Source organism: Rhea pennata, chromosome 4, assembly GCF_028389875.1.
Source record: "Rhea pennata isolate bPtePen1 chromosome 4, bPtePen1.pri, whole genome shotgun sequence".
NCBI lineage: Eukaryota > Metazoa > Chordata > Aves > Rheiformes > Rheidae > Rhea > Rhea pennata.
The window spans coordinates 11,749,377-11,775,168 of NC_084666.1; the positions used below are offsets into that span (position 1 = coordinate 11,749,377).

General features: G+C 37.3%; 1 long non-coding RNA gene across 1 annotated transcript; it reads right to left on the minus strand.

The window, feature by feature from the left end:
• Positions 1–527: 527 nt before the first annotated feature.
• LOC134140314 (uncharacterized) lies at positions 528–24,445 on the minus strand. The gene is made up of 3 exons (XR_009958384.1): positions 24,252–24,445; positions 23,288–23,323; positions 528–598 (listed from the first exon to the last, which is right to left on the minus strand). It is a non-coding gene; the product is annotated as an uncharacterized LOC134140314 (long non-coding RNA).
• Positions 24,446–25,792: the final 1,347 nt, after the last annotated feature.

The window sequence follows — 25,792 nt, forward strand, 5'->3', positions numbered from 1 at the left end:
AATGTTGGCTCATTCTGGTTTTTTATCATTTTAGTTGCCATTTTTTTGTCTGTCAGCCCTCCAATATTCTGTCTATTTTTGACAAGCTGTCAGTGGCTAACTCTGTTCTGTGTAAGTCAGGTGCTCCATAATATAAAAATATGTTCGATAAATAATTGTATTTATTTTCTCAAAAATACCTGGGAAGCTCAAACTTTTCTGTCCTAGAGCTAAAGAGAAGAAACTTGAAACATCAAAAGACTAATTAGCTGGTTAATGGAAATTGTCATCCATTATAAGTGGACAGAACAACTGGAGGGAGCTGCTTTTTTCTCCATTGCTTTTCTCAAATGAAGCATAAAATAGTTTTAGGCCTCGCTTTTCCTCCACCATCACCAACCACTCTTGCCTTAAAATAGTTTTCTGCTACCGGAACTCCATTACCTTTAACTAAGCTAGCATTGATTTATCCTGCATGGGGGAGGAGGAATCATGAAGAGGATGAAATGGCTCCTACTTTTAACAGAATACTTTCCTCCTGATCTCACCTTGTGCTGACATCATGAGCCAGTTGTGGTTACCCCTCGCATGCCATCATGAAGTTAAAAAGCTTTGATATCTGGTAATAAAAGAAATAGCTTACATAAATGCCCTTTCAAAAAGGTATTTAGTAAAGAGGCTTGAAAGGGTTTCCTGCATCAACTGAAAAACCTTGAGAGTTGAGTGCCTACTCATTTCACTGCTGCCGTGAAACATAACAAGAGAGTAAACAAAAAATTACAGTGACATACAACAACATTAAGCTCTAGCAAGGTGAGACCACTGAAATGAGGACTTGCAAAGTGCTTGTATTTCAAAATACAATATTTGTGAGTTTTGATAAAGAAACACGTCTTTGCAAAGCAAACTTAAATACTACCATACAACACTTGCACTTAAAACAACATTTGTTAGAGCACCATTTTATGTGAGGGCATGAGAGGAAATGTGTTTACTTTAATCTTTGGAAGCAGATGGGGCTTCTGCTATCATAAAAAAAAGGAGCTGATCGTTAAGTGTTGTCAATATAGCTGGGTTCCTGCTCTGTCGTTCTGTTTTAGAAAAATTCGACTTCGAAGCACTCCATGGCTCCCTCAGCATTTCAGCACAGACAGAAGTCCGAATGGAGAAGTCAAAGCGGGGTGGGCATTCTCTTAGCAAGACTGTCCCTTTGAACTAATATCTGATTGACAGTTGCTTATCAGGGGAAATAACCAACACAAGGTATTTGAAATAACATTTTCCTATCCCCCCAAAAAGCCCTCAAAAGCAGCCAAACTATAAGTGTAACGATAAAATTCAAAGCTTATCTATTTGGGAACAATATAGTAAGTCAGTCCGAACTGATGACGGGTATAGACACACAAACAAGTTACAAGGAAAGATAGGCTGTGAACTTAAGATCTTAACTTTAACAACTCTCACAACTGTATTCATGCATGTTCCTGTATCCAGAAAATGAAAGACAATTTACCTCTCTTACCTGGTGTTTATTACAGTCTCCACATCAAGAGTTACCTCGGATTAGTACTGTATTGCAAATTCAGTCTTGCTTACCTCGTGGTAACTTGTGCATCTGTCCATATGCCAGACACACTTCACATCTACAGCAAATTATCTATCAAATATTAAACTCCTCTGCAGAAATTGTGCATTTTAATTGGGAGTAAAATATTATTTTAGTTTAGTATAATTAAAATTCGTGGTAAGCTCAAGCTAACTGAAGATAAGGTTAATTCTGAATTTAAGTGTTTGCAGAAGAACTAATTGCCTTTCAATGAAATCAGTATTAAATGTCAGTCCAGACTGGGGGTCTGCTGTAGGTCTGCTGTAGACAAACCCTCAGAAATCAGGCACTGCACTCAGGAGTCATTACATGCAAATACTCAGAAGAACAAGCAAGCTGCATGAGGTAGCTTAGCTCCCTCATGCTATCTGCTAAATTATGGTATCTCATTAAATCATTTTAGCTTGTATGACAGTTAACAGAGTTACATAAGAACGAGATTTGTGAGACACCCTCGTAGTGACTTCTGCTTAAGTGTTTAATTAAGCGCAAACTGGCTGTGAAGCTCTGGACTCCAGGTCTAATGCATAGATGGATAAATAAAGGTTAAAGAAAGAAAAGTAAATATCAAATGAAGATGATATGCAATAAAGGTTATTTTTATTCATTGTGGTATTTTCCCAGGTTAAGCTTTTATGAGTTTTGTAAATAGCATCATCTGTTAACTACTTAAGCCAGATAACAAGCTTTACAAAATACCCTGATTTTACCAGAAGAACTATGAAAAATGAAGCAATACTGAACTGAAATTAAATTTTTCTCTCACTTCAGTAAAAGCATTCCTCTCTAATTTTATCTGGGAAGATGCACACAATCAGAAAAACAGTCCCAGATGTGGGTCTCTAGCCACACCGAGCAAACCACACGCACATCTGCAAGGCTATGCCTGTGTCGGGGGGCCGTAGCCTAACCACCTTGGTTTATGGCAGCCTTGCTTTGCCAGCCCACTGCCTGCCTTCAGGTTACCTTCCCGATCCAATGCTGCTGCCGCAGGCGGTATCAGAGCTTCCTTTTCTGCTTGCTTTCTGGGAGAGTGGATTTCTAGGAGATGGTTCAGCCACATTCCTCACAAACTAATCCACCAGGCAGAAATCAAGATCATATACCCACATTTCATCACAAGACTCATCTGTTTTGTACTAAACTAGTTGTTCTCATTGTATTTTCAGAAGCACATAGGTAGTTTAGAAGCACCAATGTAGTTGAAAACTCTTTCACTGGTGGTTCCTTAAATCATACCAATACTATTGAAGAGTCCACCTTCCATAAAGACAGACTCACTTCTTCAATTCAAGAATGTCTGGAAAGCCATCTGCTCAGAACAGATTTACCCTATGTATAATCAGATAATCAAACACCAAGATGCAGCAGCCTTTACGAAATTGTACTTTCCCTACAGGTTGACTTGTTAATCTGGTGCCAGGGCACACATACATGCCTTTGTGAAACCAGCTGTTCCTCAGAAGATTGCTATGTCATGGTAGAGAAGATACCATCAGTATGTGATTCAGCACATGCTGCCATTGCTAACACTGCTTGGAGATTTTCTAACAAAATAGTTTTTGCTTGGAAGAAGTCTGTTTGTCAAAAGCTGAACTACCTACTGAAACATGAACACCAATTTAAACAAGAATGTCATTGCCAAGAGACACTTCTTTTCCTCTAGGATAGTTAATAAATACTCCTGTGACAAGAACACTGATCTAAGATGTGAGCAAACAAACTTCTTTTCCCTGTTCTGTTTTCTTCCCTGATTCTTTCCTGATGGGTTGCAGAAACAAGTTTTCTTCTAGCCAGAGCTGTCAGCTGGAGATTCCTGCCCCACTCGGTGCTGCCATGTGGCTCAAGGAAACCCCTGCCAGATGAGCCATTTGCGTGACGGGATTACTCAAAACTAACTGCTACTTAAGCAGTTTAAGCCAGTGTTCCTCTTTTTGACTGAAGTTAATATGGGAACAACTGCACGAGTGTCTTGGGCAAGACCTCAGGTGCCAGCAGCACGCAGCTGAGGGTTGGTGGCAACAGTCACAAATTCCAACCAAGCCTGGAGTTTCCACTCTTGGGTTCAAGCATACTGCTCCACTCCCCTGGCTGTTCTGCATAAGCTTCTTCCTACACTTCCCAGGAACTATTTTTCCTTATAGACAGTCATTCAACCCTCAGTCCTCCTCCATTCTGATTAAAAGTCTTTTCTGTATAATAATATACTTTTTCTGGCTAAATGAATATTTAGCTACTTAATGTTTAAGCGAAGCAGCTCAAATAAGAAAAAAAATGGCAAACAAGCCTAGAATATCTCCTAGAGAACAGAGAATTCTGTAGGTTATTACTACAATTTCAAGTTTTTCTAGGCCTCAGAAAGCTATTTTTTATTCCTTCTCAAGTCATGGCTCGGTCTGCAATTTCAAGAAATTGCCTTGAGTTTCCGTAATTCAGGCAGGTACTAATTATGAAGGCAACTATACAATTTTATGGTTACCATCCTTTAATCCATTTGGTTGTTCCATCACTACTTATTTCTCCTTGATGCTCATCTCCCTCTCGCCTTCCCCAAAATCTTGTTCAACAAAGCTGATCTTTAAAAGCCTTTCAGTTCCTATCTGTAGTAGACAAAATCCTTTAAAAAGCTAATCTCAGGTTTTGTTCCGTTTGACACTAACACATTAAGCCTCCAAGAACTCTTTGTATTGTGCTGTCAGCTTACATTTTTCAGTGTTATAGGATTGAAAAGATGAAAATTAAACGGCAAGCCAGAGCTCGCTCCAACAGCACGAGTAGATAACCATGGCTCTGTCTCACCTCTTCAGTACATTTTTGAAGGCACCTCAATAGGTTTTCTCCATATGTATACAAAACTTTATTTTTTCTATCACCACAATAAAGCACTGCTCTGGGGCCCTGACATCAGAGCATGTAACTTGCAAGAACTCCAGGATTCTTAAATTCAGACTGCAACTACCAATTCACATAAATAAGAGCCACATCCTATCCGTGCTGAGGGAAACAGAGCAATTCCTAACGCTTCTATCAGGTGGTGGTGTTTGCTACCGGCCAGACGAGGCAGCTAGGCATATTTGCTTTAGTCAGTCATGACAACAGCCTGCAGCTGACAAAAGATCGTATTTTTTACTGGCTTTCTTCAGTGCAAACTGATTTTCAGCACAGTCATAGTGTTCTCAGTTTCTGTCCGCGTGTGTTACTTTCTACTGTGCGAGGCAGTAGGTCGTTCACGTTGCCCGAGTACCTTTTTTCACCCTGATGGTTCACAGGCTGATGTTAGTCACCAGCTAAACAGAGTAAACCAGCGCCAAACACTTCAAATGCAGAACAAAATTTTATGGCTACTTTGTACTAGTCTCTATGTAAGGTGCAAAGCAGAATACTTTCAAACCCTTTGTATTTCATGTCCTCTTCTGATCAGAGTGGGCAGAGGGGAGCGAGGACTACTGCTTTATTCCAACGCGCATGCCATTTTCTCCGTGCCTTAGAAAAGTCCTGAGAGGCTCCCTGTTGTACAAGCGTAGCATACTCTCAAACCTTACACCAGCCTAAAGTAGAAACATCACACTGCCGAAATGCAATAGCTTTCAGAAGACTTTTACTTCTAATGTTCACAGGTTTCTGCTAATAACTTGCTTTTGTTCCTAGAGGGCTATTCATATGCAAATATTGGTCACTCTTCAGTCTGTTTAAAAGCCTTCTGATAGGTAAACTCAGTAAATATCTTGGCCTCTGCTTAGCAAAAACAACAAGCTGAGATTAGTTCATTTTTTTGGCATATGTTTCACAGAATATTGGCTGCTTAAAATGTACAGGTAACAAGCTGCTCATAGAAACCTGGACCTGTATGCAATGTATCACAAGCAGGGAAAACAGATAAATGTATTTAAATGGAGCAGGTGTGCTTGCTAAATGTATATCTCTGTACACACACTATGTATTCATCTGTGTACATAATGCATACAGTAAATGCATTTAAATAGAGTAGATGCTCCTATAATCAGAATATAAATCAATAATTTTTATGATGGATTGTCCTATTATTGCTTGAAAATCAGCAAGATAGCTACAGAAAAGTTGAGAGCAACCCATTTAAAAAGCATATCTAACAGGTAAAATACCTATGCTCAACTTTCCCCAACTGTAAAGCATAAGTAGTATTTCTTTTATTTATATATATATACGTGTGCGTGTGTGTGTATGTATGTGAAAGAACATTTCAGAATAATAAGTCCAAGAGAACAACACACACAGACAGAGCCTGTCTAACAAACTAACCTGTTTTCAGATTTTAATAGAAAAAAGATCACACAGAGATAGTCATCAGTTAGTGCATAATGCGTATATTATATTCCTTTGAGACTTTTCTGTGTAGGATTTTCAGACTTGAACACTGATTTCTTGATCAGTGTTTATAATAAACAGGGAAGCAGACTGCTTGCAAATATTTATGCAAGTGAAAAGAAAAATAAAACACTTTTGGCCAGCTTGATAGTTGTTTAACATGCCATGCATTTCTTTAACGAAAAGGAGCATCCAAGAAGCTGTGTTTGCTGTTGTGTGGAAAAATACAGATATCTCCTGAAAACTAATACTGGCATTATCTCCCAATGTAGAATTAATTCCTATCTGCTCAAAGACTACATTGCCATGGGTAGTTTGTTCAACTCACGAAAGTAGCAATCCCTTTTCTACAATGTTTTAAGAGGAACTAGCTATCCTGCGCAGGAATAAATAATGCACCAGTGGGAATTAAATTGTATTTTAACGAATACAGTGTGGGGATTTTAAAACTGCTCTAACTTGTATAGCTTTCACATCAAGAAAAAAACAGTACTATGACTAATCTTTTTGTTAGACTCAGTCTTTTTGTTTACATGACTTAACTTGAAAAGGTACTAATCCAGATAAAAAGTCAAGTATTTTAATTAATATCTGGTTCATTATCATGTCCAAATCTGGACATTACTAAGCTTGTAAAGTACATTCTCTATCAAAACTATGCAAGCATTTTTGCTGCTTGGGAACTACCCTCAGTTTTGTCCTAATTCCTTTTCAGTTATGAAGTTTGCTTTCTTCCCCATTCTTGAACAGTACCTACAAAAAGAAATACCCAGGACCAGGACTGTGACATTGGCTTTCCCCTTCCATGGATTCCCCTTGCAAATTTGTGCAAGACGTGTGGGAATCCTTGTAAACATGACAAGCTGCCTACTTGCCCACAGAAATCAGATCCAACAGATCCCTGTGGTGTGCACATTACCATTGAATCTGCCACGGAATAGAAATCAGTTAGTGGATCTGGGCTTTCATCTCCCTGTGCCTCCTTGCCTTTTTTGTGGAATAGTGGACAATAAAACTTTTGAACATCACAGTGTTAGTTTTAAAAATGAAATCTGCTACATACCTAAATACTGTTCTAAAGGAGACAGACAAAATACTACAGATAGAATAGGTGTTTTAGGTGTTTTCCAAAGAAGCTACAGAGACTGGAGTTGGTACCCCTGCAACACGGACAGCTGCGCCTGAGCGAGGCACCCTGTGCTTCTTTATAGTCAATGAAGAAAAGCAGGGCGAGTTTTGATGTTTCCTTTCATCCCATAGCAGGCAACTAAACCAGATTGCACAAACCCCATTTCAAAAGTGTTTATCACTCCCCGTTCACTACAAAGGGCATTTAGGGGGAGTAGCTCATACGCTGATCATTATAGAAAACAAAAATTAAGTGCAGCAGATTCCTACCATAGCTGTCCAATTTAATGAACCTGGTTAACCGTTTTCATTAGGTTCTTTTGCTGCAACAGAAAATTACTCTTAGCAACATCCTTTCAGCTCCTTTTCAGTACAAGGAGGAGGAAGGAGGAGCCAACGCCATATGGCTAGCCAGCTCTCCACTGAATGCTACCAAGAACTCCAAAGGACAGGCTTCAAGAACCACTGTTACACAATATACCATTAATAATATTTTCACTGAATTAACGTCTGGGGATGAATCCAGCAGAAAACATGCACAAAAGACCTTTCATAAGCACACATGCAGATGAGGTCCATTCTGGCAGACCTCTGTGAAAATGGTTTGTACTAGACTTTGAAGGGGCAGGAAAAGGTAAAGAAGCCAAAAAGGCATGGAAAACCACTAATCTCCAACAGCAAAGAGACTAAGATCAGCCTCAGTTCAGACCTGAAGAATAAATTATTTGTATAGTGTTGTCTTTACTTCTAGCATACATCAGAAATCTATTATTTTACGCTAAATATTATGTCTCTGGTAAAGCCAGATATTAAGCTGCACAGAAGTCATTTATTGGAGCCTAGAATATTCTTTAATAAATTCTATGTGTTTAATAATGCCAGCAGTTTCAACTATTATGACCATCTGTGACATTTTAAAAGTGCTTTTCTGCTAGAAAAGATTGCCTGGAAGTAGTTAGAGTGCAGTCACCAGGTCCAACCCAATCAAGCTGGCATGAGTCCAGACGAAGGTGACTCAAACTGAACCTTTGCATTACATTTGCAACAACATTTGAAAACTAGATCTGTCCTAACATGAACTTCTTCAAAATATAGAGCCTCTGATCCCATCTGAATTGGCTTTGACATTTAAACAAATTCAATTTTCAGAAGAGTTTGTATGCAACTTGAGTGGACACATTAAAATATTTTTCTTTCCATACATACTTATTCATGCTCGCCAAAAATTTATTTTATTTGGCTATGGAGCTGTTTTTACTTTACTGAAGTGCATCAGGCAAAGAACTAGGACAGAAAGAGTACCTTCCCTTATTTTAGATATATGGCTTCAGCTTAGACTGCAGGACTGCAGTTTTGTCTATGAGGGCAGAGATTTTTATGGCTGCATGCACTCAAATACAGTCACTTTGTTGGCTAAGTTACACATCAGGTTTCAGAGTGGATAGGCACAAGCTGTAACAGAGTTCAAGACTCTGAATGCCATATCATAGGTAATTTTATCACTTGTGACCTTAGAACAGTCATTTCACACAATCTGCAATACAAATTTCCTCTTGTCTTTTCTCTCCATCACACTTCAGCATTTAGGATATGTGACACTAAACACAGCTAACACAAGCCCAGAAGACTCGTCCAACTATCACTGATTGATCTCATCATCACTATAGACAAGAGTATGTATTGTGATAATGCTTTGCACACCTATCTATTATGGATGGTATTCAAATTCAACCTAATTTGGAAAGAAATTCACTGAACAGTAAAAACAGTCAGAAGAAAGAGGCAAGAACTGATAAGCCAAAGCCATTGACAGCACTTCACCTACTCACCTGATGAGGAAACATGAGGGGTGCTGAAAGAGTGAAACAAGAAAAGAGAAATACAGTTTCTCTCTCCTTCAAAAAAAGACACATGAGGACAGAGAAATTAAAATGAAGAACATGAAGTGATGCTTTGTTGGCATAAATCCACATAAAGGGGTCCATATTAAACCATTACAGAACTCATTCAGTTCCATATCCACTAATGGTGGATAATTCTTCTAACAGCTGTAAGAAACCCATGACTTCTGGGACATGTGGGATGTGTGCAAGGTGAACCAGGGAAACATTTGCTTTTTTTATTGTCCTCCTTCCCTAAGCATCATTTACGACCACAGCCTGAGCTAGATATTGCTTTAGTCTAACTCTCAATTTGTCCTTCATAAATTCTGATCAGAAAATCAGTTAATTGAATCTATTTAATATTTAAGAATTAAAACACTAGACCTTATGGACCAATTTTCCATGTTTCCATGACACAGATTAAAAAAATAATTTTCAGTTCCCATTAAGTCTGATTTAATTAATGAGAGATGCTTGAATACACTGGAAAAAGTAGTTACTGTCCCTTCTTTATGACACTGAAGCCAACAGATTTTTGTAGGCTCAAAACCTAGCCTCATAATTCTTTTATAGCCAAATAGAAGAATCTGCAACAGACAGAGGTCATGCTGACTACAGCCCAAAGAACAATATTACTTCTTATTGATTTCTTTTGTCCTCTAAAAAAAAATCTTACTCCACCAGCTTAATGTTTGATCTAGCCAGAATAACACTACGGTAGTTGAATAAATGACCCATAAATTTCACTTATACACTTGTTTTATGTTTAAAAGCCCTCATATAAAATTGCATTAGCCCATAACTTTCTGCAGCATGTCGGTTAATGTAAGGAGCGCTTTCGCCAAGGAAAATACAGTATGTGTTTTTTATTATTCCTCTTCAAATAATCAACCACAACTTTCAGCCCTGATGTAAGAGGGCATATCTTAATCTCAGTCATTAAGCTCTTGTCTTTAGCTCTTGATGATGAAAGCTAGAAAGATGAAACCTGTTAGATGAAAGAGAATGTCAGTTTGATGTATAACCCTCCGTCTCACTCTCATTCCTTGACCATAACATCTGTATCCATGGAAAATCTGAATGTTTTCTAACTCTATTATCAAGTTTTCATTCCCTAAGCCTTGCTATACATTTCACTTAAGAAATTATGAGGCTTATTTCTATTTATCATAAATCAATATATTAATTAGACTACAGGCTTCATATGTCTGATAAAATTAATGCCAGGAAAAGACAATACTTCTCTTGGTCCTCTTTATTTTCTATACACTAGCCATCTATGAAACTTGCTTAAATGATATCAAAGACAAAATATTCACAGAAGCGTTGGTTAATGCACAGGAGCCTGAAGTGAAGCCAGAAAATCTGTCCAATGGTTACTTATATATAGTATCATATATATTTCTTTCTTTGCATGAGAATTTAGAGAACCCTGCAGAGTGATGGTGCAAAATCAGCTCTAGAACATAAACCATCAGTATCAAAAAGCGTGCAGCTCAGTAACAAACCAGTTCCATTTTCCACTTCTGTCAAAGAAGAGACTAACAATTGTGTTGACAGTCAATGACAAAATCACTTAATTGTAAGTTATCAAATGTGCATCTTTTAGGAAGACACTTCAGCAGAAGGAGGAGCATAACATACCTTTGTTACAGATTGGCAATGTATCACGAGTGACTTCAAACACAGACAGGATCAGTGATTATGTCTCAGCTGCAAATCCAACTACTCAGGCTCACCACTGTTTTTGATTAAGTGAGCAGATCCAACTGTTCTCTCACTCCCTCACTTTCTCTGGGTCGGTAGATAATTATTTAATACAAAGTAGAATAGCCCCAACATATGATCCTGAGACAAAGAACACTCTTTCCTCTGACATAGAAGCAGATGTGGGTTCAAATCTTGTTTTTAAAATCAGACATCCAGAAAGAAGCTGTACCTAGGCTTAACATTACTTCTGGGAAATGCTTCAACCATGGGGTTAAAATCTGTTCTAAGAGGGCCTCCCTTTCCTCTTTACGGAAGGGAAAATAAGACTTAAGCAGGAGGACTTAAGCAGGACTTAGGCCAAACTAAAATGTGGATTAATCCACTGCTCTCTGGCTGGACTTTTTAAAAGTCTTTAAAAAGTATTTCATCTGATTTAAGTTAATTCAGTTGTTTTTTTTGAGGATACATTTATAAAAATAATATAAAAAAAAGACAAGGCTCCCATAATTGCCTAACCTGGCAAACTGTTAGCTCCTTTTTAGCCTATACCAATTACAAGTCTCCCAGACTATGCCCAGTTTGGGGAATAGCCTGGGGCAGTTAATGCCCCAACAGGCACATGGATCAGGCCACTCTGGGGCGGGAAACAAGTGGATGCAAACAGTGTTGTGCCATGTCATTTGCCATCAGATTGGTCTTAGCCAACTTATTTACTAGAAAAAGCATAGCCAGCATGTTTTTCTTTGGGTATCGTGCACTGTGCCAGATTCTCCACACTAGACAATAGGTTATCTAGCATTTTAGTGTTACAAAAGATAAAAGCCTGGGACAAAACAGTTTTGACTTTCTCTGGGCCTTCCTTCATCATTTGTAGAATGAGATAAATTTTACTTCTTTTTCCCTTTGTTACTATAAATGAGCAGACTGTAAATTCTGATGTATATGCAACATCTGATACAAGCTCAGTGCACAAAATAGGTAAAAAAATTATATCAGAAATCTGGGAACATATCTATTATCTGAACCCTCTAGGAGGACAAGAGAAGTGAACTACAGTTACCATTTGCCCTAGATGTAAGGAAAGATCCTTGATTAATGACTATTTACACACAATAAAAAGAGGTCAAATGACATTATGCTTCTATGTTGGCCTTTTAACAACTTCATATAGAAATGTGCTTGATACATAAAACAAGTACTATTGATTTTGACAGGAAAAAAGAATTAAAAAAAAGAGAGAGACTTTCGTATCCAGGGACATTCGCTAATGTTGTTACCTTGGTTTAGAAAAAAGAATACTCGCATATCGGGAAAACAAGTTCACTAGGGAAATGCCAACAAGATGAAATTAAAGCAGCAAAAGAGTAGGAAGCTTTCAACAGACCACAAAGTGAGAAGCAGCACATTTTCATCTGTGAGGTTATCATCTGGGGAGAATTCTTATCCTGTTGGTTTGCCTTTCTTTAAAGCAACAGAAGATTTTGAAACGTGGAGCCAAAAAAAAAAAAAAAAAAAGAAAAAAAAAAGGAAAAAAATCAAACAGACAATAATTATCCTTTGCAAAATGCAAGCAATGTTTACAGGGGAAAGAACTGCTCAGCACTCTCCTTGCTGAAGAAGGTTTCTGAAAGTAAGGAACCAGCCTCTGGGGCAGGGCAACATGCCACAGGCAACTCTGGGCTCCTAGGACGATGCAGCTTGTGTCCCAGAACAGTGCCTGAGGGCAAAAGCAGCCCTCGCTTCCCACAGGTTGTTCTGCACATCACTGTTAGACAGTCCTTGTGACAGCCTAGTCCTAAACCATTAGCTGAAGTTCAGCTCAAGCCCATTCTCCTCTCTGAAATAAACGTCCCAAGGAGAACGAAGGAGCTGTCTGACACGCAGCAGATCCCATCCTGCATTGATGAAATGGCCCCACCAGAAATACAAAAGTAGGAATGAAAATTAATTGGTAGTGAGTCTATTTTTTTTTTCATTTTTAAACTCTTCTCTCTTCTGCGAGTTTTCCTACAAGTAAATCTAAAATAGAGCAAATCAAATTCAGTTTTGTGAGGGGAAAGAAAAGATAAGTAGATGACTCCCTCTCTTTTTAATTCCTCTAAGGTAAAACACAATGAAAAGTATCTGTAAAAATTTAATACAAAGTAGAATAATTACAACAAGATTGAGAGAACAAATATCTGTATGACAACGGCTCAGTCACCCTGTTCCAAGATCAAAGTAGATTTAGGTTCAAGTTTCATCTCCAAACTGGGCATATCAGGAAGCTTTATAGTCATGTCATGTGTACCAGGGAAGTGCTGGTAAGTCTTTGGGTAAATGCCTTCTCTTGCTAGCCATGTAGCTGAAATCTTGACTCCCCTGAAGTCCTTGGCAATCCTTTCACTAAACTTGAATAACACGAATGATAATGCTGAATAATGTTATTAAACACACACAAGCTATCTTAACATTAAGGCTTAAAAGCTGCGACTAAATTCTTACATCTCTTTCACACTGGTAAGAGATGTTGGGTGCTTAGCATCTTTGAAAACTGCCTTTTATTTCAGTGCTAAATATTGCAAATCAGCTTAGCTTAATTATTTTTCATGTCTTTTGCTTCTTTTGCCCTAATGATTTTTCCCCTCTAATTACTGGAAAACTGTGCTTATTCTTGATATTGTGACATCCGGAACTGAAAATAAAATTCCACTGGACCCCAAAAGTCACAGAAAAGGAGTTATATTTTTGCAGTCTAAGGTTAAATATGCTCATATTGTCCTACTTGAGGTATATAAAAAGACTTTTCTTCCCATAATTCACTGCCCACTCAATTCTTTTAGAAAGGCTGAATAGTTTTATGGTTAAAATTCATATCAGGAGCTAAAGTAATACAAGTTCTTTTCCTGATATGCTGGAGAGACCTTTATGTGCTTCATTCTGGAAGAAGTACCACGTTTTCACTTGATGAATGCCTCTTGGAACAGCTCGTCTGGCTTAAGCCAGAAAATTGCTTCTCCTGAGAATGCTCCCATCTCTGAAGGATACATCTGTGTATGTGCCAGTTTCTCAACTATAAAATCTATAAAGTAACACTATGGTGCCTTAATGTACCACAAGTTCTGTTTTTGAGTTGCATGAGAACTGATAAGAAAAGCATTTATAGAAATCTAATCACGGAAACATAACCTTGTTACTCTGCCATCCAGAGTTTAAAATTTCTCCCAACCACTGACCACGTGGAATCAACTTTTATTTAGCTTTTGCAGATATTCTGAATCACTCTCATTTCCTGTTGACTTATTTCCTCTGTCTCTCTTCTTTCATTTTTTTAAAGATCTTTCACAGTCAGTTTTATCTGCAAATGTCATTAATGTTGCAGGTTTACTTTTTATTTGTAACAAGCGTAGGACAGAAGTACGTGTCTATCAGAAGAAATTTATACAGTTACAGCTTTCAGTGAAAAAAAAAAAGAACCTATTTGCAACATATGCCTGACCAAAATTTTTTGAATTAGCTCACAGGAATACCTAGTAGGATCAGATTCAGTCAGTTTAAGCCAGGGATAAAATTAATCTAGTAAATCTTTGCTGACATCCACTGAAATATTGGGGTCATACATTAACCATCTGTTGAAATGATTTCATGACATAAGGATATTCAAAGCTTCTAAACAATAGTGCATTAGATTTATAAGCACATATGTTGAAGGATTTTGAGGCCAACAACTTTGTAAGTATTGAAAGTATGCTTACTTAGTGGATCCAGTGTCATTTATAGCAGCTGTGTCTTCTTTCAAAGTCTATAGTGCTCAGACACCAAATTAAGCAGTGCAAATCATATTTCTTTTGAAGAGGACTTTAAAAGGCCTCTGTACTGTGCCACAAATTGGTAAGGCAAAACTAAGAGTACACTACAAAACTAGTTTTACATGTCTGTATGAAACCTCTCATATGACAAAAGAAGTTTGTGTTTTAGTTCTCTGGTTCCTAAAGTTTATTACTCTTCTATATCTATGTTCTAGTCTGATTTCATTGTGCAAATTGAAGACAACAAGTTGAATGAAACAAAATCAATTTTGTCCCTTGGAGCAAACTAGAGACAGAGATCATGTTACTTCTATCTCCACAGGACCACCTTGAAGAATATTTGCAAAGTATTTATTTTTTTCTTGTTGTTAACTGGGTAAATGTACCATAGTAACCAGGCTAATTTAGCAGTGAAACAATTCAAAAATGTAAACCAGAAATGTTCAGAAAACTTACTGCAGCTTTGTGGATAACGGATGCATTTGACCTTTCTAGATATTTGTGAAATCCTACCATCTCCCTCTATAAACAATTAAAATTGAAACAGTTCTAGATAGAGTATAGTAAAATGGCAATTAAGTAAGATCAAATATCCTAAAACTAAGAGTTGGTACACATGAATACCATGATCATACTTACAATATATTCAGTGCTATCTAATAATTAGTGCAGAGAAATTGAGCAGGATACAAAATTTTGAGACAAAATACCTGGTTCTGACTCTGATACTGCTGCTCACATTCTTGGCCAGATGCTCCTTCTTTTAGGAAGTACCTGATTATCAGGGCTTCAGATTAAAAAATATTACTTTTAATTATGTACACAGCTATTTCAATTCTGATTAAACAGGACAGAAGTGTGTCTAATTGCCTTGATGCTTTAAGTTTTAGAAGATTGCTCTGGAAGCATCCAAATACACATCCCTACCTGCTTTCTCCTTGCTCCCTGGGAAGACAAGGTTATCTGCCAGCCCAGCCCAGCAATAAATTAAGGTACTCTCCTACTGTCAAGACAGTTGTGAAGCTTGCTTCTTACCACGCTACTCCAGAAAGGGAGTAAGTAGGTGCATATATAACCCTCAATTAAGTGCATTATAGAGCACCAGCTGTGCTTACCCCAGGGATGATGTTCAGCAATCAGACAGCACGATTCCTCAGCTCAAACTGGACTGTCCATGTACTTAGCAGGGCAAGATTGTCTGAGAATCAGGTTTGTCCCACCCTTAGATATTTTCCACTTTTCCAAGTTTGGAGAAAGTTGATATCCTATACATTTTTTCCAACTGACCACCTGAAACTTCTTTTGTTTCATGTTTTGTATATCCATAACATCAGCATAAAAATAGTCAAAGATGAAATGAATCCTTTTCCGTGTAAATAATAAAAATAATAATAAATCAAAGGGTGGGATTCCTTTTTCTTGATTTCAGAAACCAGATAGGTGAAGTGACATTTTGATGAATCATGAAAAAGTGTATGTATTTTTAAAGTCAGAAAAGATTGATTTTGAAAAATTTCCTACAAACAGTTGAATTTCTTGTTTTTCCTATCATAAGTTGTCAGCTTATTAAAAAGCACATTTTCAACTAGTTCTTGTAACAGAATCTTATTCTACATTTCCCTGCGTGGAGATACAATTCAAGCAACTCTTCACTTTTGAATCTTGTGCTGTGCTTAAAATTAAACTTTGTGGTGCCAAAACTGATCTCTTCTATTGCTGCTACAGGAAATGCTCATTAATTCTTAAACTGGACACTAATGAAGTCTCTATATCTGAAGGATAAATGATAGTGTGCAAAGGGTCTCTCTGATTTTCATTGTGTGCCCCCATTTCATCCTGTTTATAAATACAATGGCAATTCTCCAGAGAAGTGTCATAGCTTAATTGTCACTTTTCGCCTGGGTTGTGATAAATATAGAGTAATATAATTAATTCAGCAACAAGAAAGTGCTGCTTCTTAAGGAGAAAAATTCGTAAGTTCCTTCATGTTGTCCTAGCAACTTAGCGGAGTTGACATAGATTCTTTTCTTTGAAGGAGGAGTAGGTACATGTCAGTTCTGAAACAGTGGTGTTATCTGTCATGAAATTACTTTGAGCACTGAATAGAATAAAATACTGTTTTGCAATTTGACTTAAAAGATTCCTGCATGCTAAATTTGCTGAAACAGATAATCAAGCAGGTTAACTTAGGCCTGATCCAAAGTTCTCTGAAGTCAGTAGACAGGAGGCTTGTTTGCTTCAAAAAATTTAACTAAAAGATCAGATTTTTAAAGGTATTTAGGTAGCTAAATCCCTTTATAAGCCCCTCAACTGATTATCATGAAAATTAATTGTCAACATGCTTTAAAAATCCTGACCCCGCATCTTTAATGGGAGAATTAATATATTCATAAATATTGGCATACAGAAATAAGTCTGTGCTGGTTCCTGGAAACTGTACAGAATCATACAGTGTATAGTAAAATGTACAGCACTACTGCATAGCACTGAGCTTGACCATTCCTCCTTTTCTGTTGTGGGTTGTTCTTAGGCTTGGGCTGCCATGGATTGTTTCCCTTGGACATCGTTGCCTCATTCCAGTAAGATAGCTTCATACGTGTGTTCTCATCCTGGCATTCAAAGTACACAACGCCAAAACAGAGCTTTCTTCATATTCCGGTGGAGACAGGTGAGCTGCTTTTAGTTGGTCCCCTTCTTGCTGCTCCCCTTCTTGCTGCGAAACCTCCATATGGAGCTTTAGCCTGATGAAGTTTCTGGTTTCTTAGTACATGCATAACTTCATTTTTCCTTCCCAGATCTGTTACAGCTGCCTGTTCATCTTTCCAAGGCCTGCTTCTGCTGAACTGTTCCTTTGTCATCTCCAGAATGCTGTTTGTTTTAAGGGTTTCCCTTCAGTGCTCTTTCTTCCTTGATAAGGCACCAAGTCTCTTGGCTTAGACAATTCTTCCTCCACCTGTGTGACAGCTGCAGCTTGAATCCCGTCGTCTCGGGGGACTGCCCATTCCCTTTCAGTTCCAGGCTGTCTCTCATCCACCTCTGCCTCTGACAGTGCCTCAGAAGGGTTCAGATTTGAATTTCTCCCTGCTGTCTCTGGTTCTCAGTAATATGTCATTGCGTTTCACTGCCCATTTCTGGTTAAAGTAGATTCAGTTTTATTTTCTGCCAATAAAAAAGCTGACATTGCCGCTCTTACCAGATGCTCAACCCATCCTTGAATCAGGGACAGATGATCTGAATTCTGATTATATGCAAGTTGATCTGACTTCAGAGAGGTATGAAGATAGAGGCAAAAATAATAATTATATCCTCCTCCTGCTCCTTGTTTTGTCATCTAGCTGTTACTAGTGACTTGCCACAAACTATATTCATTGCTGTTTAACTATACAAGACGGAGAAGATTTGATTCAGAGGAGGAAATACTTTGGCTAAATTGGTATTAAACAACATGTTTACTACTAATAATACTTTACTTTTTTTTTTTTTTCCCATGGGAAACAACATCAAAATACAACAGGTCATGCATGGCAATGATCTTTTTGCAAGACTAGCCTTTTTCAATGCCAAAAATATTCTAATGACATGTTCTAATTTTGCTTACATCTCACTGAAGTGCTAGAGCTACCTGAAGAGATATTTGCCCTGCTGTTCTACACTTTTAACAAATCCAGAAGATTGCTAATAGGTGGACATACCTTCAAGAAAGGGAAGCAGGACAGTAAACATGACTACTAGCCAATTAATCTAACAGACAAATTCTTAATTAAATCTTGTCTTATTTTATCAATTAAAAGACTAACTACGGGAATATAATTATGGCCAGTGATGATGTTTTCACAGAAATTAGATCCTATTGACCAAACATTATTTCATTATTTGAAGAGGTCACAAGTATCTTTGAAAAAAAGATAACTGTGAAGATATAAAAGTCCAATTATAAGGCATTCAACTTAGCAGCATATAATAATCTGATCTAAAAATTACCATTATGCATTATTAATAAAGCAGTCATTAAGTGAATTAAAACTTGGCCCAGCTCTAGAAACAGTTACAAAAGGGAAAAAACTGTGGGATCCAAGTAATTTAATATGATTCCTCAGGGTTAGCACTGGGCTTGAACTACATAACATTTTCATAAATGATTTTGAAATAAGGCTAGAGAAATCTTAAAACAATTACGGATGACACAAAATAAGTAGAATGATAAAGAGTAAGAATAGAACAGATATATAGAATGATCTGGAGTACTTCATCAGATGAAACAATTGAAACCCATTAAGTATTTTAATACAATCAAATTCACATTATATATCTAGAAAGAAAAATGCAAACCAGAATGAAAGTCGTGTTGGTAAACCAGGGCCTTAAAACGAACACAGGGTTAAAATGGGTAAATTAACAGTAAGTTGCACTGTCTTAGCCTCCAAGCGCTACATTGATACAAAAAGGGCTAATGTGATCCTTCAAATTATAAACCTGGGAGAAGTAGCATGATTTTAGTTCAGTGTCTTCACCAGTAGCACTGAAAGAGGAGTACTGCTTTCATTTCTGGTGTTCACATTTGGAAAATCATGGCACAAAACTTAAGATATACAAACATGAAAGGCTTAAAAGCTTAGATTGTTTTATCTTCTCAAGGAAAGACCTACAGGGATACGGAGTCCTAGCAGGATTTGTAATCAAGCACGGGCAAACCAAGAAGTACAGGTAGACAGGTCAAGTCAAACAAATTCAAATGGACAATAAGAATCATAGTTTCAACTGTGAAAATCTTCAAAAGAGACCAAGTACCACTTTTGATGATAGTAATAAGAATAGATCTAAATATCCTTTCACAGCTCTTAGTTCTGTCAATCTATCACAGCTTAATCAACGAGCAAGCAAAGGTAATGGAGTGACATTGGGCCTTGATTATCCTCTGAAAATTTTTCTCATTGAACCAGGGACCATGGAGAGAAAAAGAGCAATACTTACGAAGTTTTAAAACCTTGCACCTAGCACTTGAAATTCAAAACAAAAGATCCACTTTCTTTAGCTAAGCACAACCTCTTGTTTTAGACCTTACTTTGCAAAGAGTTTTATGCAAGGCTGACAGATCACATCATAAAGGATATACAATTTGCATCTTGTCTATATGAGAAATAGACAGATTAGGCCAGATTCCCACTTAGCATAAATCATTGTATGGACATTGCTTTGGCTCCCATACTCTAACAGGAAAAGACGCAACTTCCAAAATCAGGGTTTTGTCAGACACAGTCTTCACATAACCTAGAAGCACCGTTAATCTGTCCCTCAAATAGTTATAACCTGCTGCAAAAAGATTTTTGATGCCATTCAAAAGAAAGCTTTCCAGATACGTGAGTATGATAGAAGCAATAGAAAGATTTTAAATGCTTATAGATCTGTTAATTACACCAAATAGTCTCAACTTAGTCAACTGCCTCTCATTTCTGTAAGGCCCAAACTGTATCAGTTAGAAACATTGCACAGGTGGTGTTTTAAATTACTTGCACGTTAAACAGTGGAGGAGTCAAATCTCTTCTCAGCTTCCCAGTTTGGGCTATTCAGCCGTTATGATAATCTGTTGATTCTAAGGAAGAATCTAAGGAGGACCACCGTAAAGTCCCAGTAAGCATGACAAGCCAATCCCTCCCTTCAAAAGATAACACTTCCTAGGCCTATCCCAAGTTAACAGAAATTCAACTAAAGCTCATGTTTTTACCAAGGCTTGTGGGGCTATGTGGGAGCCCTCACCAGTGCAAATTTCTGTAAGGTCCTTTTGCATCTATGGAAGAGGGACAATTTATTCCAGATAGAAACGAGCCCTAATATTTCTCACTACATCTTCCAAAAGAGGCTGGCAGTAGAAATATTATATGTATCACTGTCCTATTATCCATACATAAGGCAATTGGGTCAGTCAAATGTAAATTTTCCCAATCTGCATTGACTGTTCCCAGTTACATGAGCACAGAAATGGATCCAAGAAGATATGCTCCATGATATTTCAAAGGAGCGAGGAGAGGCTGACTGCACAACATTTTGTACTCACTGGGACTCTTTTCCACCTTTCTTAATGAGAAGTGTATTGAGAGGTGTAGGTTTCCAGTCATCAGGAACCTACCTTGACTGTCATGAGTTTTCATAAATGGCAGACAGGAGCCTCATAATCACCGCACCAGTGCCCTCAGGTGAATCCCATCCAGCCCCACAGAGTTTAATCTATCCAGCCTCTCGGAGCAGTTTCTACTTTGCTGGATTCTGTCCTGTTGGTTGCCATCTCCCTCTCAAACTTTGGTGGTACACACATAAGTCTGGCAGCAAACTTTGCCCTTGAAGAGTAAGGCAAAAAACACATTAAGAATGTCAGCTTTCTACCCATTTTCTGCCACTAGACTCTCTGACTCAGTCATCAACAGACCCACTTTTTTTCTTGGACCTCCTTTTGCAACTAGCACACAGGTAGACTCCATTCTCACCATCCTTAATGCTCCTTGCTAGTTTTTTGTTCCAGCTGGACTTTGTCATTTCTGCTTTTGTCCTTAAGGACTCAAGCAAAGTTTTACACTCTTGCTTTTTGCTTGTCCGTTTTGCAATCCACCTTCTTCCAAGATCAACCTTTGGAGGTATCTTTCTTCCTCCCATTCACCTTAGTTAAACAAATACATGCATACGTACCTAAACGACGATCAAATAACACAGTGGTGCACATGAATATGATATAAATACGCAGACAGATACAAAAAAGGCTTGACTTTGCCTTTTTTTTTTTTTTTTTTTTAATAGCCCTTTCAAGTCTTCCTTACATATCACTAAGAGGTTAGTTGCAGGAGCATAGAATTTTGTACAGAATTCAAATTAGGAAAAATGTGATTACCAGACTTCTTCAGACCTGTGTCCATCTGCTCCAATTTCTTTCATCTGATATAGGGTAACAGGAGATGTTTCAGCTCCTATTAATGACAACTATAGGACAACCTGTTCTTAAAGAAACCAGCTTCCTCCATTCAGATATATAATGGCTGTCTTACGCACTGCAGTGTGTGGCTTTATATACCTTACTTTTTTTTTTACCCTAGTCTTTTTATTTTAATCTTCTCTAATGTGTCAGGAGATTTTTCTCATTATCTATAACCCTTTTTTGATTCTATTAAGCTTCTGGCTTCAATGATATCAAGAGACAGTGGGGTTCGGAGGTTAATTGTGCCCTGTATTTAAAAAGCACTTCCTTTTTTTCCATTTTAACTGCATTCATTTTTAAATAATGTTAAAATAGGAACTAAAAAAGAAGCTCTTTAGCTGAGTTTAAAAGAAAAAAAAATAAAAAGAGAGAGAGAGTTAAATTATGACACTCAAATAATTCTTTCCTGTAAGCCTTGGGGAAAACTTGATGGCACTGAGAAGCTGATGCAAATTGTCACTGTTAAGGTTAGATTAGAAAGAAAATTTTAAAAATAACTCTTTTAATCAGCTCCTTAGCTGGTATGAATCAGCTTAGTTCTTCAGGAGTTACTGGTGCTGAAGTGATTTACATCACCTGAAGATCATGCCCTTTGATCTTTAAATATCTAATCATTTTTATTGATCTCTTGTGGTCTTTCACTAATATATGTACATCTTTCTTAAGCCACAGTGTACAAAACTGGACATTCTACTTCACCTGAGGTCTCACCTCCTGTTTCTTATACATCATCTTCCCATTAATAAATCCCAGAATTAGATTTATTCCTTTCCTTGTGGCAAGTATCACTGATCCCTCTTCAGTCTGTGATCTATTACATCATCATCATCCAGGCAGTAACATTCCCATGCTGTATTAATAATTCTCCCTTCCAAACTACGCAAACACATCTCATCCCATTTTGTGCTTGAACTTACTGCATTTTATCTTGCTGACATCAAGCAATTTCTGCAATTAATCAAGATCATTTTGAATTATAATTGTGTCCTTCACTTTCCTTCACTTTCTTTAATAACCATTGAGCACTATTTATATAGGATAAAAATAATTATTAAAATAATAGTATCTCTTCACCTCTCACCACTTTGTTAATAATTTCTAATTTCTTTATCACCCTTTTTAAAGCCTTCACAGTACCACAACATGAAGCAATATCATCAAAAGAAAAGAAAAGAAAAGAAAAGAAAGAAGCTGCAGTAGTATAAATTGAAGGAACTCTCTCACATATAAATCCAGAGAATAAACATTTTCTGAAGAAAGTATCAATGTTTAAACAGAAGGAGTGTTTCAATGACTGACTCATCATGCAAATCAGCTTGTGACATGACATGCAAGCTATGTCAGGTGTTAATTGATGTTAAATATCCTATGGCAAAGACCAAGCATAAGAGACAAGCTCTCTTATGCGGTAAGTTCAGCTACTAGTAATTACATGTCTGAGAGATGCTTTAACAAGGTAACTGTTCAGTCAACATCTGATGAACATCTTTAACAAAAAATAGCACTTTACCTTTTTTTTTTCCTGAGACACCTGAAATTTAGCCATTAGCTACTCACCTAGTGTTATTCTTTCAACAGTATGAAGTTCATAAATACCTTTTAAATACCTTTTTCTATCATAACAGTCGCTTTAGTGCTCCTAAATGGAGATCTTTACAAATACACTTTTTGTGCATTTGTACCATAATGATGCTTCTTCACATAAGGACCTCTAGGAGAAAACTAATCTGTATCACTCTATTTGTTTATTCCACTATTGTTGTTTACACCACTGTAGATACACAGATCTGAAGAGTTTTGGAAAAGTGAAGATTGTGACATCTCTATTTATCAGGAGATATCATAGAACAATTCCAGACCTTCTAATTTACTAGAATAGAAGACTTACCAAAAACTGGCCTTCTTTTTTCATCTACTGCGTGACCTAGATCAAGATAGGCATTTTTAGAAAAGAAATCAGCATTTCACGGGAAAAAAAATGACTTAAGTACAGAGTTTCTTAATACTAGTTTGCATTTCATATTGCCAAGAAATGACTAAGTAATTTAGCCTCTTCCATTTAATCACACCAATTATCAAAATAGCACCACTTAGTTGTAATATACTTATTTTGCATAGGTAGTTAAATTTATACAGAAAAAAGATCCTAGAGAGAACTAGATACAGACTTTTAGTTTTTCAGGAGAAAAATAGAGGTGTACTCTGACTGATATGAGAATGAATTGCCTAAAATATCTAACTAAATGCAATGCAGCCATGAGCCTACTTTCCCTAGAAGCAATCTCAGGCCTTTCTGAATACAGTGCATTTGCAGCTTTCTACTAGGAGCAGCTCATATCTGCAGCTTTCTTTTTCTCTTTCTCCATCTGCTGGTTGTGCGGGAAAGCAGCAGAGCCTCAACATGAAGACATCAGACTCAACCGATTCTGCCCTCACACCAAGGTACTTTCATATTACAAGGCTTTTAATAGTTTCTCTGTATTTTGTATTTCTATAAATGAGATTAACGTCTGTCATAAGATATCCCATTAAAATAGCGCTGAGAGAAAGGGCAAAAATACCTGATCTTTACATTTTTTCAGGAAAAAAAATAACTTTTTGAAAGCATTCCTTATCTGCTTAGATTCCAAACATAAGAATATGACTGCTGGGCTAAAGCATATGGAAAGGGCTGTTTATGTTCACAGCATTATCATATCACTGCTAATACATGATGCGTTCACTACACAGTAGAAAGTCTTTGAATCAATCTGAGAAAACAGACATTTAATAAAATACTGGAAGACAAAAAAAGATGGAATGTTTAAACCTACACTGTTCCATAGTATAGGAGAGATCTAACAATGCAATACCTGTACTCGATGGATTTCTTTATGAAACACAGGTTGATGAAGATACCACAGGGACTGCAGGATAAAACCATTGTCACAGGGAGGGTCATACACTCAAAGAGAACAGAAAAGTGCGATTTAGTAGCAAAGAACAGGCCACTCGAAAACTCCCCACTCTATTTAACACCTGAGAAAAGGCAAACAACTTCCCCTTCCTCTCTCAGTTCCACATTTATTCATTGGATTAAAAAAATGCTAGAATGAAGCCTGCAATTTGAAGGCAAAAATGCTGTCATTTCACAGCTGTTGTATCTCTGTGTATAACCCACACATAATATCAATTAGTAATGAAGACAGTTTCCTTATTGCTGCTACGGTAAAGCAATCATCAAAGTAGTTAAAATTCTCGGCAAGCTTTCTAGGAGAAGATTGTTTTGCTTTTATATATAATGTCTGGCTAGCTGTCAAACAACAAGACTGATTGGCAGCTTGAATGATGGTGCTTTCAAAACGTGCCAAGTGTGCTCAGCTTCAGCAGCCCCTCACCTGCCCCTGGAGCACACACAAATACCGCGCACAGAAAGGGCTGCATCTGCAGAGCCCTTATGCAGTTTTGCCCGAAGTACAGGGTGGCTTGCTGAGACACTAATGCAAATAGTCTGGATCCATTGACCCCTCAACCTCTAGCACCCATCTTTCCTCTTATGAAGTTTGCTGTAAAGCTTCCTCCACAAAGAAATCTGAATCCACTTAGAATCACTGAAATCTCTTATATGAATTTGTACAGGGAAGAACGGAGCTGGATTGCAATTATTAAGCAGGTTTCACCTTGCAGTATTTTAGTAGCACAGTTAGAAATGGTTTAAAGCAGCAGTTATAAGATGGTAACTGAGCACTAAGCAGTTATGTGTTTTCACCTGATAAATATGAACACTAAGTTATAATATGAAGGAACAACACAAACTCAGCAGGTCCAAATAAGTGTTCACAAAAAATTACTCACAACATGCGAAGCCTAGTCATGAAACCACAGCCATGTATATACTCTTTGTATACACTATTCCTGTAGTACGTAGACTTATATATGCTATATATATTCTGTAGTAAGTATAGTAAGTATACTACTGCAGCAGGCTTCCATGGAGGAAATGCACTTACACCCTTAAAGGAAGTTTTAACAGTGCTACTTACAGGTACAACATGATAAAATAGCAAACAGATAAATGTGAAAGGTATTCCTTGTAGTAACATGATAGTATTATGTTTTGGGTGTACTCCCAAGTATATACAATTTTTGTATGAAAATATTCTTAAAATAGTATGTATTACCAGCAATATCAGAACATAACAGACCAGGGACTGATGCACCTTTAGTTGATGCCAAATACAAAAGCAGTTTAGTAGACGCCTGTCACAGTATCTATTTTAACGGTCACTTTGTAGGGCTGTTACAGATTGTTTTCCATCTCTGTAGATTCTGAAATATCTGCCTATATGACATCCTCAGCAAAGCTAATGATTGCTCACTATTGCTTACTTGTATTGCAAGATAAAGCTGGAGT